We start from the raw sequence: 21,151 nt of genomic DNA, 5'->3' as shown, positions 1-21,151 counted from the left end.
TCACTATACCTCGGCTCAACTCCTCACTGATCTGATTCCAGAACATCAGGATTTGAACGCAGGATATAAAAAAAGAATACAAAATAACTTCACCGACCAATTATAGGGACGAGTGTCAAGTCATATTAAGGCCAGTATTTCCGCAAGGCATTCCATAGTGATACATTAACTTACCAATGTCTGACAGGTACCCGCTGCAAATGACGAATAAATAATTTACTTTTAAAATTATTAATAATTTACTTTAAAAATAATTAATCATATTTTTCAATCTCGCTTAGGCTACCACGCCCCCCAACTGGAAGGGGTTGTATACCAAAAGTCAACCTTCATGATACAGATGTTTGTAGGCTACTTTAACTCAGTGGTCTTGGTTAAACTGAACGAATTAATGAAATTGGTGTCTCTTTTTAGAATTTAGATCTTTGTTTTATGCATGGCTGGTAAAGAGCTAAATAGAAGCTAATGAATGATGTAAATCGGATTTTTTCCCCTCTCTGTTGAGGGCTTCTTTAAAATTACTTTGCATGATCTTTGGGCACATTGCGCCCTCTAGTGTTGTTTTGTACTAGTGTTGTGATAGTTGCATAGCAGATTCCACGAGAAGCCACTGGTTGCAGCTTGCAGATTGCAACGTTGAGCTCAGCCCACCTTCAGCACGTCTTCTCACGCTGACAATGTCCGTAGGGCCTTTGTTTCCTACTGTCCAAGTTATATGTCTCAACATGATCTCAAAGAAGAATGCTTAAATCTATAAAAGCATTTTCTAAACTACAAGAGAAAAAAACACGGAGGTTGACGCTTGTTAACAGTAGGGCCTAGGCCTAGTAGGCCTATAATGCGTAGGGGAGAACTAATAGCCTACAATTGTAACAGCTGTACAAATGGATCAATGTTTTATTCTCAAGATATGGTGTAGCTACGGAAAGATCATAGCATGTAATTCTTACAGCCATCCAAACATGAAAGGTCTACTTAGTACGACCAGAGATAAAAAGGTGCAACATTCAAGCATCGCAACTGTTTGTTTAAGTTTGCTTCGTGAAATTTGAGCGTGTGGACTTCAATCATGTCATTCATATCTTCAGTCCCTCTGTTTCAAGTTAACATGAGTGCCATTTATATAGTCATAGCAAATGCAATTAAATGAAATAAAAACATGACCTGTGCGGGTCAGTTTTAACCCGTCTCTATGGCAAAATGAACTGATTTGTTCGCGCAACACTTCTGATTGCGAGTTATGGATTTAGATTTTTGTGCCGCGATCACACCCAATTAAAGTTAACAGAGCAACTTGAAATATCCTGTTAGACCAAATGCTTCAGACATGTAAGAAATAAGCAGTTTATCAACTAAATTTACTGGTTTTATCAAGTGGACAAAAATAAGCGTCAGCTATCATAACACTGTGACATATGGTCTGCAATGGCTAATGCAATAAATGAGCTTTAACAGTCATACATTTGGACTTTTTTGTTGATTTTATATGAAAACAGAAGCTCTTTGTTTAAGCCAGCAGGATTCAAGATTTAAGAGCTGTTACATTAATGACGCTATACTGTTACAACTGTAGCCTACCTCACTTTTTTATGGCTGCGTCAAGGTTTTAACAGGCCTACATGCCGCTGTTAATTAAAAACATGCACATAAACAAAAGGCTAGGCTATATAGAGGCCAATATTATAGTATTATATTATATTATTGTTGCATGTTCCCTTTGGGACTCGCACAGGCTACTAAACTATTGAAGAAAATACCGATAGGCTAGAGATGAAATGCATTGATGTTATTGCCATAGGCCTATGTTTATGCAGACTGGAATGATCTTTATAGCGTAGCTTACTTAGATTTAGATTACCCAAGAAACAGATTCTAGAAGGCTAGGGGGGAAGGGACATGATTAACGTGGGCAGTAGTCCAAGGAGGGAACGCTTTTTTAGAGTGAAGCATTGTTCCGTGAGAAAAATTGAACTCCGAGTCCGGGTAAAGACGGACACAAAGAGGACGGGGAATGACGAGCTGATGTTGGGCTGAGCTCAACGTTGCGCTCCGCCCCACATTGAGCCCAGCCCCGATCTGCAAGCTGCAGCCAGGGGTACTTGGATTCCACTTGCCGATTTAGCTCTTTCTGGGTGATATTAGGACACCTAATGGAGGAGAAGGTACTTTACTACATGGGCCCCCAACCTTTTATGTACCATGGACCGGTTTGATTCCTATTTTATTTTTTCACGGACCGGGGGTGGGTTCCATATGTGTTGTGCATGCATTACTTGAAAACTCAGCTCCAGTTATGTATGAACAGTGAAGGTAACGAACTCTTAAAAATGTGAAAAACGTGAACTTGAAGAAGTGAAAATTGAACAATATGAACTATGAAAATTGAACAACTTGAAGCTACATATATCAAGTGTGAACATGCTTAACAAAATATGGGAACAAAACATGGGAACTAAACGTGCATTACGAATATAATCAGTGGGAGCCCTGTGCTTGTTTCCCTGCAACAAGAAGTATCCATCTGGAGGTGATGGAAGACAGTGACACCCTCAGTGTGTTTGATATGTCCAGTCGATTGCGCAATTTGGTCTTAGTTGCAGTCATTGCAGAAAACCCGGCCTCGCATAGATACGTGGTGGGAACTGGTAGCAACGTTTTCAGCGCTTTTACGGCTATCTCGGGATATTCTGCATTGGTTTTGATCCAAAAACCAGCCAGAGAGGTTTCCTCATACACACTCTTAAGACCACCGTCATTTGCAATTTCGATCAACTGCTCTTCCTCCTGCGCTGACAAGTTAGGACTATTCGGGATATTGACAAATGGGTTGCGGACCCATTCATTGGTTTGCCGTGGATCTTTGGAGGATGGGAAGTAGCCTAACTCTCTTGAGCCTAACACTCAAACTCATTTGAAAGCGCAACAACCCAGATAGCAAAATTTGACCGGCCCACCTCTGGCCCACTACCTTGCCTCAGGGTTTTGTGAGTGTTGGCCCAGTTCTGGCTGCCTCCGGTCCAACAATGGCCCAGTTACTGATAACTGACACAAAGAATTTCCTCTGGCCCAGATGTGGCCCACACACTGCAAAATGACTCTCATTGTTTCTGTTGGCCCAGGTGTGGCCCACACACTGTGAAATGAGTGTCATACATTCTGTTGGCCCAGGTCTGGCCCACACACTATATAACTGAGTGTTGGCTGAGTGTCGGCTGGGCCTCTGGGCCTGTACTGGCCCACACACTATAAAACTGATCTGACTGAGTGTTGGCTGAGTGTCGGCTGGGCCTCTGGGCCTGTACTGGCCCACGCACTATAAAACTGATCTGACTGAGTGTTGGCTGGGTCCCCGGGCCACATGTGGCCCATTAACTACCAAAAGTACTTGAAAATAAACACAAATCCAGAACTAGTAATTAAAAGCACAAGCTACTTTTATTAACAAGTTTGACAAACACAACCTTGCAAATAAAACAAACATTTAAAAATTATACAAGCTTTTACATATATACACTTTAGAAATTAAACAAGTTAAAATATACAATCTACTTTTATCTACAACAATCGACTTCTTTCATATACAAAAACACAAACAATTAAACATTTTAAAACTGTATAATGATTCAAAGAAATAAATTATTCTAAATTAACATTAAACATTTACAGAAATATTCTATCTCTCTCCCTCACTCACTCACTCTAAAAGAGTAATTCCATTGTCAGTAGTTGTGGGTTGTGAGTTAAGTGTTAAGTGCTAGTGCTTTAAATTCTGTATTTTTGTACCATGTACCATGACCTACCCAGCTACATACATGCACACATACTCACTCTCAAAGTATTTTTCAATAGCAGCAACCTTTGCCACCTGCCTTCTCTTTCTGTTGCCGCTTCATTGTTGCCTCCACCAGCTTCAGCAGCACTACCAGCCGGGGGTGTCTCCAAACTGCATTTAGGTATAAAAGAATATTATACGATCATTATGAGGTCTAAAGCAAGATTTCAACATGTCATCTGTCAGAGAAGTTCTGTTTGTCCACTCAAATATACTTACAGATAGCCACCTCAGCTCTCTGTAGGGGTTGATCAAAGAGTTCTTTCCATCCATCCTTCAATTTGAGATGCATGGACAGCATGTCATTTCAAAAGAAAAGAAAAAATCATTAAACTATTTATCCTTTACTGTCTGACAAAATATTACTAAAGCCCAGTCTTGCCACTCTGCAGCTGTCTTGGTAACACCTCCCTGGTAGTTATTTTGGGCAACATTGACATTGTGTGATTGTCATTGGTAATATATCAGCATTTAACAATCACCAAGAGCAAGACATATTTGTCAACACATACAGACCTGAAGCACAAAGGCTTGTGGACTTCCTTCACAAGAGCCTTGTGGGTGCTCCAGTTGGTTGGCCATGTTTTCAACAGCGCATGTTTCCTGCCCACTCCTGTTCTTTGCTGACATAATGGATGAGGCAAACCAAAAGCATCTAAAAATGACACATCACAAAACACAGGCCTAGATGAAAGCTGATTCCTATGATTTGGCTCATCTAAACAAAAACATATTACTTATTCTCCTGTTTTTCCAACACAAGAAATGGTTCACACATGTATACACGGGTAGCCTTCTTCATCCAAAGGAGTGCAGGCAGGTCTCTGGTCAGTGTGGCCTGGATTCTGAGGTGTACATTTTAAAAAAAAGTCACAGTAACGTTAGGTTAATGGAAGTATATGTGTTCAAAATGATTACATGATCATAAACAACCCCTCAGTACAAAATACAGAACGACCTTAAAATACAGATTTTGATGAGCTTTACATGACCAGGACAGGACCCACCCTGCTACCATCTCTCTCTCTCACACACACACTCTCTTAAGGCATACAGTCTCAGTCCTGCCTGCCTAGTGCCTGAAGTTGGATAGATAACGATGAAATGCCCAACTACCAATCGCTATATTCTAAGTCATGCAATACTGGTTAACTGCTAAGCTATTTCTAAAATGATTAGATCACACTTTTCTTTGAAAACCACATAATTATGCAAGTATAGCTAACGTTACAGCACTGAACGTTTTTGACCACCAACACTGACGTTAACGAACAAAGTAGGCTAAGAAATCATAACGAATGTTACCGCTAGCTTCGTCATCGTCAAGGGGGTTAGATTGAAACACCCATTCTTGTTATGCTACTTGTTAAACTTTGTCTGCAATAATAAGCCTACGTACATTCATAATGATTTACATGCAATAACAGGTAAAGGTAAAGTTGCATGTTACTTACCACAGGCAGTGTCCAAAACGAGACAGTTTCGCGCCGTCCTGCTGGTTTCAAACTGAACAGTTGCTCTGCTCGTGGCTCTTCCACTTGTAATGGGCCGACAGTCACTTTACAGAATTGGACCATGTACGTTTAGCGTCCGTCGCTAAATGTTTCATTTTTGCCGCCAACAGCCACGATACTGATCAGTGTTCGTTCCTGAAGTATCGGGCCACACACTGTATGAAATCCGTCTGCCGAGATTGATTCGAAAACTGGCAGTAGCCCATCAAACCCATAGACAGTAAAAGAAATCAAACCCCAATCGGGCCAATAGACACTCAGTAATCAGCCCAACTACTGCGTGTCAGTGTCGGCCCATTCAAGGGGACAGTGCCTCAGCCGACCTGAAACTCCGCCGACAGTGGCAGCACTCAGCCAGGATCGGGCCGACTGTGTTTACTGTGCTTCAGCCGACTCGGACTTCAGCCGACACTGCCAGCACTCAGCCAGAATCGGGCCGACTATGCTTGCTATCTGGGAAGGCGATCGCGCACCAGCTGCGAGAGAAAGGGCCCTGCCTCAGTCTCTCCCAAAACCCCCACTAATGTTTGGAACATATCAAATACACCCCGGTCCACTCATCGTCCCCACAAATCAAGCTTGTAAATGCAGCGACTTTATCTGCCAGTTCAAAGACAGTCGTCATTCTCCCCTGGAGTGACAGGTTAAGGTCATTAAGCGAATATGTCACACAGGTAAGCGAGTTTTGACACCCAGTCCTCATCACTAAAATGTGCAGCTAACGGTGACTTTTTTTCTGTAAGAAATCTTTGCAGCGGTTCTCGCAACTCAAACACTCTGGCCAGTGACCTGCTAAAGATGCTTGTTTTCCGTCAACGCATTCCAGTGGGTGTTCCCGACGGTAGCTATGCAAATGACTTGAAGTAAAACCGTAATGTGATTGGTTGGTGCCGTCCGTAGATTGGCTTGATTGGCCGGTGCCGTCTGTCAGTGCAGCAACAGCTGAACTCCTCAACGCGAGCAGCAGGAGAAACGCGACGGGACGGACCCACAATTCAGTTCGGCAACGGATCACGTGAGCCCGTTTAAAGTGAATGGGATGCGTCTCCAGCAATGCTATGCACGCAGCTGTGTGTGGGAGCCGTAAATCGCGGAAATTCGGTAGTCACATTTGTGGCGGGTCCTGGCAGATGCACTGCAGGTGTCATTCTAATTAACACCAGCTTGATTGAACTCATTCTTGCAGTGTTTTTCTTAAAATTATCACTGCTGCTATCTAGTTTAATATCTCATGGTTTTCCTGACTTATACTTGTTAAAATATTAACATAAAGTTTAACGTAAAATTTACAGCAACTTGCTGGCAGCAAATAACCAGCAAGTTGCTGTATTTCACTCTACAGTACACCTACTGTATATGAAATCACAGTACCTATGCCTGATACTGTAAATGCAAACTACAGTAGTACTACCAGTGCTGTAATGTATACAGTATTGAATTGTCTACCGTATTTTTAATCACAGTACTTATGGATCATACTGTAACTTAGTACAGTAGTAATACCAGTGCTGTAATATTATATACAGTAATTTTGGGAAATTCATATCCTGCTTTATCTACAGCCAGGATAAATTTCACTAGGCCTAGGTATGGTTTAGGCTACACAAACTTGCATAAATAACCATTGACAACTTGTTATCAGTTTGAAAAGCAAGTACATTTATTCACTTTTTCCGTTTAGAAATTCTCGTGTGCTGCATCCTAACGTTAGACCAACGGTTGCAGTCAGCCTGATCCACCACCAGTAGCAGAGTGAAGCAGCACCTAGCAGAAATAGAAGAAAAAAAGATAAACAGTGTTAGATAACAATTTTCAACTGAAACTGAAGGCTACTTACAAGTGAAACTTTAGAATAATCATTTATATATATACTGTATGTTTTTTGAGTTTACTGTCAAAATGCCAGGCTGAAGATGGTGTTAGCATAACTCAGTTTCGCAAGGTATATTTAGCTGCTAACGTTAGCCAGCTGGGTGAGCTCATTGATGATGTTTGCTTGCAGCAACACATAGATATATGTACTGATTACGATGAGTTAACGTTACATAAGTTAGCTGGTAGCAGCTAAACCTCCACGTTAACGTTAACCAGCAGCACATCATCTTCAGCCTAACATTGTGACAGTAACATACTAGGCCTAGCACTACTAGCGAATGTTTTATATAAATTATATGAATATATTAAACTGTAACTTACTGAGAACTAAGGTAGGCCTAATATAAACGAGACTACCAAAACGTTAACGTAACATAAAACTTAATGCCACCTTCACAGCAACAGCAACTATGATAGCTAGCCTAACGTTACTTAGTTGATCCAACAAGCATGGATGAGTTTGTAAGTTAGACAGTACAACGTACATAGACTGTACACATGCCCGAATTTAATGTTGTACAATTTCACAATGAAACATTAACGTTACATAAATAAATGCTTGCTTACGATTAAGGTGGAGCTGCGAACTTGACAGAGTGCTGAACACCGTTGGTCTGACTGACTGAACTGTAGCTCAAAAATGATCTCCCGCCGCCGGACAGTTCAAACGTCGTCGCGCGGTGCACGTTTCAATCACCACGTCAAAATTTCCCAGTAAACCATAAATCCATGACTTTTCAATATCTTTTCAAAATGATGATTTGGATGGAAAATCAACATAATATCAATGTCACCTTGCTATCTGGGAGCTTAACTTTGTATTTATGTAAAAAAGAAAACAGAAAACCCCAACTGATTTTCCGCCATGTTTTTCAAAATTTTCAAAAAGCTGACAAGTGAGGGAGGAGTCAGATTTATTACTGTGTTATGATTCGCAGCAAATTTTTATTACTGTAGTTTGACCATTTTTGACCATAATTCATAGCGAAACTACAGCAACATACTGTATTCACAAATACAGTACACATTTTTCTCAAAAACAGCAGTGATGCTGTGAAAATCACAGAATCTTGTTACAGTGTATAGTTTACATAATTTCGAATTAGATTACTGAGGTCTAGCCTGTAACTCCATCCCTGTCTAAATTCATAGGATAAGACTTGATATGAGAGTTAGGTCTGGGCAATTGCAATGTGGTTTTGACAGAACGTGAAGAAGCATAGTGCTATTTAGATCTTTCATCAAAGTCAAAGTCAAAGTCAAAGTCAGCTTTATTTATGTTGGGTGTGACCTCTCCGGAAGTCAACAACAATCTCTTTGGTCTTGCTGACGTTCAGCAGGAGGTTGTTGTCCCTGCACCACGTGGTCAGATGGTCGACCTCCAACCTGTATTGAGTCTCGTCGCCCTTGGTGATGAGACCCACCAGAGTTGTGTCGTCAGCAAATTTCACTATGTGATTGTTGCTGTAGGTTGCAGTGCAGTCATGCGTCAGCAGGGTGAAGAGCAACCCGGACTGAGCACGCAGCCTTGGGGCCCCTGTGCTCAGTGTGATGCTGCTTGAGGTATTGTTGCCAACACGCACTACTTGGGGCCTCTGACAGAGGAAGTCCAGTAGCCAGTTGCAGAGGTAGGTACTGAGTCCCAGTTTGTCAAGTTTGCAGATGAGTTGTTGTGGTATTTTGGTGTTGAATGCAGAACTGAAGTCTATAAACAGCAATCTCACATATGAGTCTCTTTTTCCAGGTGGGTGAGGGCTGGGTGGAGGGCAGAGCAGATTGCATCCTCTGTAGACCGCTTGGCTCGGTATGCAAACTGGAAGGGGTCCAGGGTGGGGGGTGAATGGCTTTGATATGTGACATGACAAGCCGCTCAAAGCACTTCATGATGATGGGTGTCAGTGCCACAGGGCGGTAGTCATTGAAGCAGGATGGAGCAGTTTTTTCGGCACAGGTATGATGGTGGCAGCTTTGAAACATGATGGGACGATGGCTTGCTTCAGGGGAAGTGTTAAAGATGTCTGTGAAGACATCCTTAAGCTCCCCCTGCACAGTCCTTCAGCGCCACGACCTGGGATGTTGTCTGGACCTGTTGCCTTACGGTGTTGATGGCAGCAAGTGTCCCTCTTCACGCTGTCGGCAGAGAGGCACAGGGGCTGCTCATGTAGAGGGGGATGGGTCTTCTGTGGGCAGGTGCTGTTTTGTGCTTCAAAGCGAGCAAAGAAGCGGTTCAGGTTGTTGAGCAAAACAACATGCACTTTTCATGTAACCTCTAGCTGAACACAGCAAATATATATAAATATATATATATATATATATATATATATATATATATATATATATATATATATATATATAACTATGTGTGCATCATTTAGATAAGATAAGATGGTAGCCTACTTTATTCAAATTCAAAATTTAGTGGAATTTAATTGGATCTATGAATGTGATCAAAAAGTTATGCTTGCTTGTTGTCTGCAACATTGATATGCAATATGTACAATTGAGGGGCTTTCTAGCCTAATAATTGATATTATGTCTTCACAGCTAATTATGAAAAGGAGAAAGGGGCCCAACACACAGCCAGGTCTAGCCAGACAGCACTTCCTGGACAAGTAGGCTACTGTAATGTACCTCCTCCTCAATTGATCCAAAATGGACATATTCTCCATGTTTACGTCACAGCTGGGGATTCCAGCAGAACTAAAACTGCAAGAGAAATTATTAAATACATACCAGAAATGACCGAAGATCAGGCAAAAACTAAAGTGAAGATCCTTGTTGAAAAGACTTAAAAAATACAGAAAGCTAAGTAATGAACAAGAATTTAGTCAGTTTGAAGGAATATGTAGCCAAAGATTTTGTGGAATCTCCACTACCACCACAGCTCCCCGAGCAAAGTCTGTCAAGTTCTGAAACAGTCCTCTGAAGATAAGACAGGTTGAACCAATTGTCCTTCTTGTATCAGATATAAGGAGTCTCTGAAAAACATGAGGCAGAAACATCTGCAGATGCAGAGAAACAAGTACCTTGCCATTAAGACACTCATGAGCACGGCAGAAAAAGGGAGCAATAAGGATACTTAATCAGAAACTGAAAAGAAAAGAAAAGCAAATATCCTACTTGAAAAACCTGTTGAAATCGCATGAGGATGAAACCATCGCTAAATTAAAGAAGCAATACAAAATTAAAGAAAGAAGTCATATGCGCCTGAAGAAATCACTTACACACATGAGGAGAGGGGTGAAATCAAATTCTGTTGATGAGGTGGAACAAAGATGCTGCGAGTTAGAAGAAGAATTAATTCAATGAACAGTGAGATTCTTGATCTTCAGGTTGAAAACCTTGCTTTGAGAGAAAAAATCCAGGATTTGGAAAGTGAAAAAAAGTTTACAAAAACAGATGCAAAATCATATTCAAATGAAATGCGACTGATGGTGTTTGACGCGATATCCAATCCGGTGCCTACTACCAACATCCACAATTTGATTAAAAAGTTTAGGCTGCGCTTCAACATTAGTTTAAGTGATGTGCCAAAAATGGTTACTGTGGAAACCATGACCAGAGAACTGGGGACCATAAGTGACCTCCAGACTGCCGAAGCACTTTTAGCCAACACACACTGTACCCTTGGTTTTGATGCAACCACACAGGAGGGAGTCCACTTGAACAGCATACATTTCACCACCAAAGAGAACTGTTATGCTGTTGCTGTAGATGAACTTCCAGGAGGCTCTGCTGAGGATTACCAGATCCATATTTGTGACTCCATTAGTAACCTTGCAAATGTCTACTGTCATTTTTTTGAGGCAGACTATGAAATCATTCTTCAAAAAATTATAGGGAATATATCCAACATGCTCACTGACTGACTGCTGTGCTGCCAATCATGCGGCCATTCGTTTAATCTGTGCGTCCTGGAAAAAGGCCTTGAATGAGCTTAATTGCAACCTCCATTCTCTGGAAACAATCGGTTCAAAAACAAAGTGTACTCTGAAGGAGATTGAGAAATCAATGGGGATTACTGGGAAAATTAAGGGGAAAGATATGGAAGAATATTAGACTCAAAAGTTTTGTACGTGTGTATCACGTTTTGAAACTGTAGACATTATTTGTAACTGTAAAAATGATCTGTACAAGTAATTGTCAATATCACAAATATGCCCTACACTTACAAATCTATTCTACGGGTATGGATCGGTTTTACAGCTACAAATCATCCTACAGTTAAAAATATTTTACAATTACAAATGTATTCTACAATTACAAATCAATATTCTACGCACAAAAAGCTGCTCTACAGTTACAAATCTTTTCTACAGGTGTACAGACTTTTGCACCACCTTAGGGATGAGAAGTGTCTCATATGTATTGTGTGTGTGTGTAACAGGATTTGTAACTGTAAAAATGATTTGTGATTTAACAAAAAAATAACACAAACAATTTTAAGTATTACTCATATGTCGTTCACTTACAAATATATTCCACAGGTATGAAATATTCCACAGTTGCTGTCTTTCAATTACGAAACTATTCTGCCATTACAAATCTCTGCTGCTCGCACAAGTATTTTCTACAAATATACAAATCATTTTGAGAATGTTCTGGCGCTTCCTGTTGAATAGCCAATGGCGATCCTCAGGCAAAGCTCCGCCTTAACAATCTTTGCCTCAGGTTTGGCTAGCCAACCATGAATCTCAGTTCACTAACCAATCACAGAGCAGGAGCAGCGCCGTCGTCGTGGCTAGTTGTGTGGGTGCAACCAAACTTGGAGTCTACGCTTGGAGCATATTAGAATATGGGCCTATGTACGCCATATGATAAGAAGGTGTGACATGTCTTAATTCATATTAATTGACATCTACAGGATAGGTGTAACAGCGTTGATTCCTCCGAGAGTGTGTGTGTGTGTGTGAGTGTGTGTCTAATACTGTACATACCGATTGGCTCTGTATTCTAAAGATGTTCAGAAAGGATGTGGTAACTTTGTGTATAATCATGGCTGAGACGTCAAAGTTTCAGGGTTTCCACTCAGCTGGCAACGTCTGCTGCTGTATGCCTCGACGTCAGCCGTCAATCAAGCCGACCACGCCCTTAATTATTCATATATTGTATATCTAAATGTGATCTAAACTAATGAGTTAGAAAAATTCATCACAGTTTGATGATACTATAACGTCCTCAGGCCATGATTATACACAAAGTTACCACAGAGAATCCTTTCTGAACATCTTTATTTCTGAACAAAAGCCTGACATAAAATGGTTTGCTAAGCAAATATTAATTGAAGCCTACTAACTCTAGTTTAGACACATTTTATCAATATATGAAGACTTCGTTCCAGTTTTTTTCAGGTAAGTGACATTCATTCCACTACTGATTTCACGTTACCACAGAACACTTTATTAGACATAAAATGGTTTAGCATTATTTAAGCACTTTCAGAAGACTTCGTTCCAGTTTTTTTCAGGTGGACATTCATTCCACTACTATTTCAACGTAGCACTAGATGTTAGCATTATTTAGCATCGTGGGCATATCGCCATATCAAATAAGTTAATGTCGAAAATGATGACCGAATGGCAGAAGCACACACATACATTTAGTTAACTTGAATAAAGTTAACGTAAGTGAAAACCATTGTGCTCCCGTTATGAGTTAGCCTAACGTTGGTCATACTAGCCAGGTGTGAGTCAATGAACAGACAGCTCTAAAGTTAACGTTAGTTCACAAACATACTGGTGCAACAAAGCATGTTCTCGTCAAAAAACCTTTTGTAAATACGCTCTGTGGGAATGCTTAGTCCATTGACAATTTATACAGTCTTTGGGTTGTTACGTTTAAGATAAAAAAAAAACTTCAGCCGAAGCATTAAAAGGCTTGTTGTCGGCTAGCTGAGGCAAAATTGTGAACCGCTATGAACCATTGACCGTATACTTTGAACATGGAGCTGTGATAACAAGCGATAGTTATAACTGACGTTTGACACTCTTATTGATGCCATTTATTTGTTAAACACAAATTTGAACGAACACTTCTTGTCTATGCAAAGTTTCCCTGTAGGTAATCCAGACAGGCTGGGTGCTGGAGAGGGCTCTGGACTCCTAACTTCAATTCTCGTCTGTGCAGTCGACACTCAGAAGCATCACTTCAGCACTGATTCCATGGTACTTTGACATTTTTCATACATTTAATTGGAGCAACCTACTGGTTGTATATTCCAGACATCGTTACCATATACTGAACAAACATGAATGCATTTCAGACATTTAGAGTGGCCTTTTATTTTGAGCAGTCCAGGGCACATCTGTGCAATAACTATCAAAATAATTTATCATTAGCATCTTTTGATAAGTCACACACGGAAAGTAGTTGCATTATGCCTTCAAATCAGCAGGTTTTGGTTGGATACAGATTGCATAATTAAACAATATGGCACCAGTGGCTGGCTATTGTTTGACTGGACCTTGGCCTAACTGTTAATAACTACCTCAATAGGGTGTAGATATGAGCTTACACTGTTTCACTGAAAACACAAAAATACAAGAAATATTTATTCTACATTACTTTAAATACACCACATTTGTTTTTGCTTATTGTCCGCATAAACAGGGCATGTGCAATAGTTGAATACGCGTGTCCTGTCCCCATTCAGCTAAGTGTTCTGTGAGTTTGTTGTTCATTATAAATATTCGGAGTGAGTCTGCAAATCTTACTTCGTTGTTGTCATATATTGCCTCCACAGTCTACACTTTTTTAGCTTAATTTGTGAGCACTTGTTCATAGTTTACAGTAAGTTCAAGGATGTGACATATATATACCAATATTTCTGTTTTCAGATCTGGAACATTTTGAAATCCTACCAGATGGGGCAGACGTCATTGAGCAGTGGCAGCTTCTGATTTCAAGGACTTTGTTCACCTTTATTTACAGCATTTGCATCTGTGTCTTGTGATCTAATATGTATTGACTATGTACTAGCTTAGTACATATTAGTTTTTGTTATTTTAGTTTCACAAATTCAGTGGTTACCTGTAATGCTCAAGATATACAAGTAAAAAATCACCTTAACTTCTGCATCTGGGTCTTCAATTCAACCTACTGACTGAAGCTGACGGATTTGTATAAATGTTTTTGAAAGCACAGGCAAATTGGTTTGGCATGAGTTTTAATGTAATTCACAGTTCAGAAAAGTTCCATAAACATTTCCAAGTGCAAGTTCAGTGCCATCAACAGTAAGTTTGCTTTCTGATATTTAAAGAACAGAAATGGGTTTGGCATAAGTAAAGGGTAGGTGTAACAGTCCATCAATAGACATAAAGTGAAATGTACTGTATAGTCTCAATGGGTTCAATATCACCACACCCCAGCCAAACCACTTCACCTGGACCTCTAGTCCCAGGTTATGGACCTCCTTGCCGCCTCCTCCCCATGGCGAACTGCCAAAATAGAAAGGTAAACTTTTCATTATCATTCATACTACGATTTTGTTATCAATTCACACCACACGTTGACAGAATACAGCGAGCTGGCTGATGTTAAATTAATTAACGTTACAATGATGGCTGCCACTGAGGATATGAGATGCTAACGTTAATCACAAAACAATAAAGGCAAATATACATTTTTGTCAGTACGAGTTGCTGAACCTGTAACGCTAAACTGCTCAATTACTCTACGTTATTTTACCGTAACTTCAGCAAGGGAGGGATAGCTAACGTTAGTTTATTTTACCTAGAAGCTAGAATCTGCAAACTCATCTCTTCATTCTCTACTTTTCAACCGTTCACCCGAATACCTTTCAGCATACAAAATTAAAAAGTGTCTGAACATGGCATTAAGAAACATACATGAACTTCACGTTAGCAGATCAAACTTACCAGCAAATTATGTTACAGCAACGTCTGTGCCAGTCCATCTTATAGGCCTAACGTTACAGATAGCTTAGCTGAGGCTGCTCGGGCTGACGACGAGGCGGGTTCACCGGCTTGCTCAGGAGGTGGGCGGGGTTAGGATTTCCCAAGGTTTTCCAAGATGGTGCCGCCCACACCCCCCATAAACCATAGACAGTAAAAGAAATGGACGAACAGACTCCGTCGTTTTCAATGGGAGGGCACTGAGTCAAATAGAACGATTTTTCAGTTGGTCCCCCCAGTACTGCGCAGCCTCACACTTAACTTCGTGACGTTAGCCATAGAACTGAATCTTGTAACTCATATGATAGATACACAGACATTCTTCTCACATTTCCTTCGCCATCAAAGTTAAACATTTATTTATGGATTATTATTAATATCATCCTCACCAAGTCGTGTTAATGTTGAAGCTACCATACAAACAGTCATGCTAAAACAAAACAAAAAAGTTATAGCCTTGAAGCTATCTTCTTTCCACTTTTCCGACCTACGGTCAATCCATCGAAAACCTCTGAAATAATTACTGCCGTTTTTTTTTTTTTTTTTTTTTTTTAATTAGGTTTACTTTTTTATTATTATTTAGGTTGCCTCTGTGTAATGCTTTACCTTAACATACGGTCGTGTATGCTAGGTTTTGCTTACGAGTTACCGTCAGACAGTAAGGTGGACTGAGCTTCTTATCCAAACAATACGGTTATCTCCCTACGGCGCGAAAGAGAGATTACGTCAAAGCTAGCTTCCCTCCAACCGATCAAGCTAACCATTCTTCTTACGGGTAACCAACGTTACGGACGAGGTAGTGGAGTCTGTTTTGCCTTTGTTGTGTTTATGTTGATTACACAAAATCTACAATATCAGCACAGGATATATGTTATATGAAGTTATGGTATTTCAAAAAAATCCTAGAATGAATGGACTTCTATGGGAGTTAGCAGAGAGGTGGTCCCTCCAGCCTACGTCGATTCTTCTACTTCCGGGAATTCGCCTGCCCCCTTGCCATAAACGGCTTCATAACCGTACTTCAGAAAATCTATGGGTGACGTCACAGACGCTTTGTCCATATTTTTTACAGTCTATGATTGATAGTTAATACAGCCAGTGTACCTGATACACGGGGCAAGTCGTTAACAAAATGTTTTCCCTCTCTATCGGCAGTTATCTTTCTGGATGTTCCTAGGTAGTTAAGTTATCAATTTATTTACATTTCAAATGGGCGACTTCAGCTATGTTAATTACAGTCATCGTTTTACATTTCTGATGGTTTGTTAACTTTGATAATTTGCCAACTGTACCTGTGCAGATAAGCTACTACAAATACAATCATGCTTTTCCAGAATGCTCTCTTTCTACATAGTGTTTCAGTGTGCATGTAAATATGCATCGTTGTTTTTGTCTATTCATGTAGCCTAAGCCAGTGTTTCTCAAAGTGTGGTTCGCGAGCTGGCATGCTAAAATAAAATAGGCCTATAGATGATTTGTTTGCGATGTTGAACAACTTTTATGTAAATCCAAACAGTTCTGTAACACTGCCTATGTAATCTACGCCAGTTTAAATCATGAATCCTCTGACAATAAGCAAGGTAATAAGCAATGAGTAGGCCTACTATTTATTTTTGTTTAGCTAGGTGGTCTGTGAGGTTTTTTTATTTATTGGTTAAGTGGTCCTTGTTCTGAAAAGGTTTGAGAAACACTGATGTAATATCTCTTATCAAGGGCCTTCAAGATCACTCCACTGGATCACTGGACCATTATCTACATCAGCATGGAGAATATGTAGCCTACCACTGAATAGAAAATACATCTCCTTCCCTCCTATATTTGTTCTTTAAAATGTGTTTCTTAGGTCTATTGTATTCTAGTCTTTGAACACCATTATTGTAGACTTCTCCCCTGTCCTGTCTGATAAATTTAAAATTGCATTTTTAAATATTATTCCCTAATGCTGGGATATGTGAACTTTAATAAATAATTTTATTCATTAGGCTTACATTTTTATCCAAAGCAACTTAGACATCAATTCTTACCAGAGTCAGTTTCTCAGAGCAAGTTGGGGATAGGTGCCTTGTGGCAGCTGAGAAACAAAATCACAACTTTTCTGGCTACTGCATATGGTGCACACATTGTAGTTAAATATACAACTAGGAAAAATAGCAATCGTCATACAGTTTCTCATTGCATAGTTTATTCATTGAAGAACTGGAACTCTGGTCACCGTCTGAAACACTGAAATTGTTGACTATACTGCATTGAACTTGCAGAAAACACTAGATCAAGCCAAAACCATAATTGCTTTATTTCAGCGCTGCATTCATAGCTTCTTTGAAGGTGTCATACATTCTTGTCCCTAGGGGGAGTACAGTCGGCATTGCCCCTGCCAACAGACCATCCCGTCCAGAAGACCACCAGGTCTTTCAATGTCTCTAAAGAACCTGTAAGAATTAAAAGACAATATCAGAAAATACTTTTAGTAGTAGTTCGTTTGTTATACAATGCTAGCCTGGTTAGCGCTTCGGACTTGTAACCGGAGGGTTGCCGGTTTGAGTCCCGACCAGTAGGCACGGCTGAGGTGCCCTTGACCAGGCAACTAACCCCTCACTGTTCCCCGAGCGCCGCTGTTGTTGCAGGCAGCTCACTGTGCCTGGATTAGTGTGTGCTTCACGTCACTGTGTGCTGAGTGTGTTTCACTAATTCACGGATTGGGATACATGCATAGACCAAATTTCCCTCAAGGGATCAAAAGAGTATATATACCTATACTATATACTTAGAAAATAATATTTGTGATTTACTGAACAAAGTTATAACATTTCATACATCTGTGATTCCTCGGAGCTAACAAATGTGGAGGGCACTGTAAGATATATTACTGAATAGAGTGTATGGCAAATGTAGTCATCACAATCATAAAATCTACTTTGGAAAAAATACTTTCACATATTTTTCAGTCTGCGAGTGGTTCAAGTACAGATCTCTCATCAAATCCAAATCACTCTGATCAGCCAGGTTTCAAAATCTGGGGGGGATCTTAGGAAATATGTGTCATACCACTTACAGCGTATTGTCTGAGGTAGGCACGGCAACGTATTGTCTGAGGTAGGCTGTGACACGGCAGTCTTCCATTTCATCTTCGTCAACCTCCGCCTCATCTGGTCAAACCTCTCTTTTCAAAATCATCTGCAACAAAAACAGTGTGCCCTGTTTGGAATACTATTGTGCACTGTACCATAGTCATGATGTACTTTATTCTGTCAGTTGTTTTCCTCCATTTACAAATTTACCTTTGCAAAAAGAATGTGAGAGGATGTGTCATGCTTGCCATGTTTAAATTGCCATGCTTGAACATTAATACCTTAGGATCCATCAGAGATGAGACACCTTGTGGGAACAGAACTCTAGCCAGTTCTGGCCATTCTGTTATCATTGGGAGCACCCCAGTATCCTGTAGCCCACTTTTAAGGCCTGCTTTTCCCGTCTGCCTATGACCTGTTAAACGTATCATAACAACAATATTTTAACCTTATGAAGAACACCTACCCTCCTTCCCCCAACATTCTAAATCCCATATTGCTATGAAGCATAGTTATGTTATACACCATTTGGAAGCTTGGACACTTGGGAATCCATACATCATAACCTTTTTCATGTCATCTGTATAGTGCTTTTGATTTTACTCATTTTGAGTAGGCCTAAACTGTTCGCCAAAGCCATCATCTCTGGCCCCAGGTTGATAAAAACAAAAGCAAGCTCTGATTTAGCCTAGTCTACTGTATGACTTCAACGAGGTGATCTTCAACGAGGTGATCTTCAGTTTCGTTCTGCTTACATCTCACTGCCACTGCAACGCCTTGAATGCACTCCGCTGCCCTGTTTACAAATGCTACAGTGGACTTAAACTGCCACCTTGTGGCGATAAGTTGTAATACATTTCACACAGCTGCATGAATCACAGAAAACGCGAAAGAAGTGGCCACTTCTGAATGGGACCCACTGTATGTGGTAACAGTCAATATTTTTTTTCAAATGTGCTTCATAAACATACAATCCTGCACTGTGAAAACAAAAAAACATCTTAATTATACTTCTCCCTTCACCCAAATACAATAATGAAGGTGAAAGGAAGTTATTAAGTCTTAATGGTGCTTCCTAAAGGGGGTATTGTCAAACCTGCTACTAAAATTACAGCATGAAGAAAGTCAAGGACACGCATGCCAGCTTCCACTCATCCCAGTATTAGATGACTGGTCTCAAATGAAAATGTATTGGCTGTGTTATTTCTTTTTTGTGGGATGTCCAATTTATATGTAGAAATGCACATTTGCAAAGGTGACTTAGTATGCTGTCGTAAAAGAGGCTCTCCTTTTGATTTTGCACTGCCAATGTGTCTCTTGTGAGAAAAATAGTGAGGATTACTGGTGTAGGTCCATGATTTATTTTATAATTAATTAATGATTATAAGCATGAGGCTCTGCCGTCTCCTCTTTTGTTTTAAATATATATAAATCAACACTTAATACTATTTTTACAGTACAAAACAACTGTATTCTGGTATCTAATAGTTTGTGAGGGGAAAAATATGTAAAAACTGTCAGTGAAGTTTATTTTAGCAGGACAGCAGGACTCAATGGCACCTTCTGAAAGTATTCTGAAAACAGGGGTAATGTTTGTACTTATTTTGCACAAAAAACAAACAGACTTTGCTTACCTCTTCTGGAAATGGCATGTGAGTACTCAGTGAACTAGGCTAAACTCACTGGTACAGAGGAACTCTAAATAGTCCAGGTCCAGAGGCTGCCTTTGAAGAGCCTGTTCCAGTCTGGTTTTCAGCCTCTCTAATAACCTGCCAGTGTAGAGAGTAACTATAAATTTATCATAGATAATGATCTATCACTGACAGGAACCAACAAAAACATTTGAAAATAAACTGACTTTTTTAAGATAGAATAGTAGTGATTTCTCTTTAACTTTTTACAAAAATATAAAACATACACATTAGAGGATGTTGTTTTAAGTAGGAATACTGCCGTCAACAAGTTCAAAAGGTATCCTTTTGAAACTCACATCGGTGACGACCTATTTTCATAGACAGTAAAATATATTTTATGACCCACCTGTGCTTCAGAAGGAGGCAGCAACTGGGGATCCATAAGAAACTGCTTACACAGAAGAAATAGATACATAGACAGATTAATATGATTGTCTACCAATGCCCAGCACTGTATTTCTGTATTATTTATTTTGTACCTTATGATCAGTCATGAAGAACCATCAGAAAATGCCAACATAGCCTAGCTGATGTTGACACCAGTTGGTATGTTTTGTCACACATATCAATGGATACTTATTATTAACTTATAACCAAAGTCCTTTTAGGCAAGTCCCTCCACTCGGCGGCCACATACCAACGTTTTATGGGCACTCATCGGGCACAGACTTTGGGTCGAACTGCGCGTGCGCAAGGCTTCATCTTGCTCCAGCGGCGAGATCACAACACATGATTGGCACGATGTCTTCACAACACACCATATGATTGGCTCAATGTATTCACATCACACCACATGATTGGCTCAATGTATTCACATGTCGACGTTTTGCCGAGGAAGGGGTGGGATATGTGTAGACAACGGCCATATTGGCGTGACAAACTAGCCCCATGCATTTCTATGGAGTATTTTTGAGCGCTGTCTCCTCATTAGAAAGTCTCTGCTTATAATCAATCTGTTGAGCATCAAACCTACTACGTTTTTTCTGCAGTAAAGAGTTTCTGTTGCCTACTATAAGAGTTCGTCAAGTCCGAAGTAGCACCTCACAATCTGGAGGTAGACCTGGCATACGAGGCCTAATGGTTAGCACACCTCTTGATAATAATGCTAGCCGCCTGCCTCGTTTTTGCTGAGCCTACCTTATGACCGACTGACAAACTCCCTTAAAACTTTGCCCGCATTTGTTACAAACTTGAAACAAAATGTCTTCAAAAGTATGTTGAGTGTTGTTATTTATTTCCATCCACACACTACATT

General features: G+C 40.1%; 3 long non-coding RNA genes across 4 annotated transcripts; 1 reads left to right on the top strand and 2 right to left on the bottom strand.

Moving 5' to 3' along the window:
• Positions 1 to 3,342: 3,342 nt before the first annotated feature.
• Positions 3,343 to 5,764, bottom strand: LOC125297138. The gene is made up of 4 exons (XR_007193945.1): positions 5,287 to 5,764; positions 4,349 to 4,677; positions 4,052 to 4,106; positions 3,343 to 3,943 (listed from the first exon to the last, which is right to left on the bottom strand). It is a non-coding gene; the product is annotated as an uncharacterized LOC125297138 (long non-coding RNA).
• Positions 5,765 to 12,548: 6,784 nt separating this feature from the next.
• LOC125297142 lies at positions 12,549 to 14,278 on the top strand. 2 transcript variants are annotated; one of them, XR_007193951.1, is made up of 3 exons: positions 12,549 to 12,572; positions 13,271 to 13,385; positions 14,058 to 14,278. It is a non-coding gene; the product is annotated as an uncharacterized LOC125297142 (long non-coding RNA). The 2 variants fall into 2 exon arrangements; XR_007193950.1 differs by lacking the exon at positions 12,549 to 12,572 and adding an exon at positions 12,655 to 12,688.
• A 3,051-nt stretch (positions 14,279 to 17,329) lies between these two features.
• LOC125297137 lies at positions 17,330 to 20,540 on the bottom strand. The gene is made up of 5 exons (XR_007193944.1): positions 20,243 to 20,540; positions 19,837 to 19,971; positions 18,484 to 18,617; positions 18,187 to 18,308; positions 17,330 to 17,563 (listed from the first exon to the last, which is right to left on the bottom strand). It is a non-coding gene; the product is annotated as an uncharacterized LOC125297137 (long non-coding RNA).
• Positions 20,541 to 21,151: the final 611 nt, after the last annotated feature.

The sequence above is a fragment of the Alosa alosa genome, chromosome 7 (assembly GCF_017589495.1).
Source record: "Alosa alosa isolate M-15738 ecotype Scorff River chromosome 7, AALO_Geno_1.1, whole genome shotgun sequence".
Classification (NCBI taxonomy): Eukaryota; Metazoa; Chordata; class Actinopteri; order Clupeiformes; family Clupeidae; genus Alosa; species Alosa alosa.
This window is presented reverse-complemented; position numbering and strand designations above follow the sequence as displayed.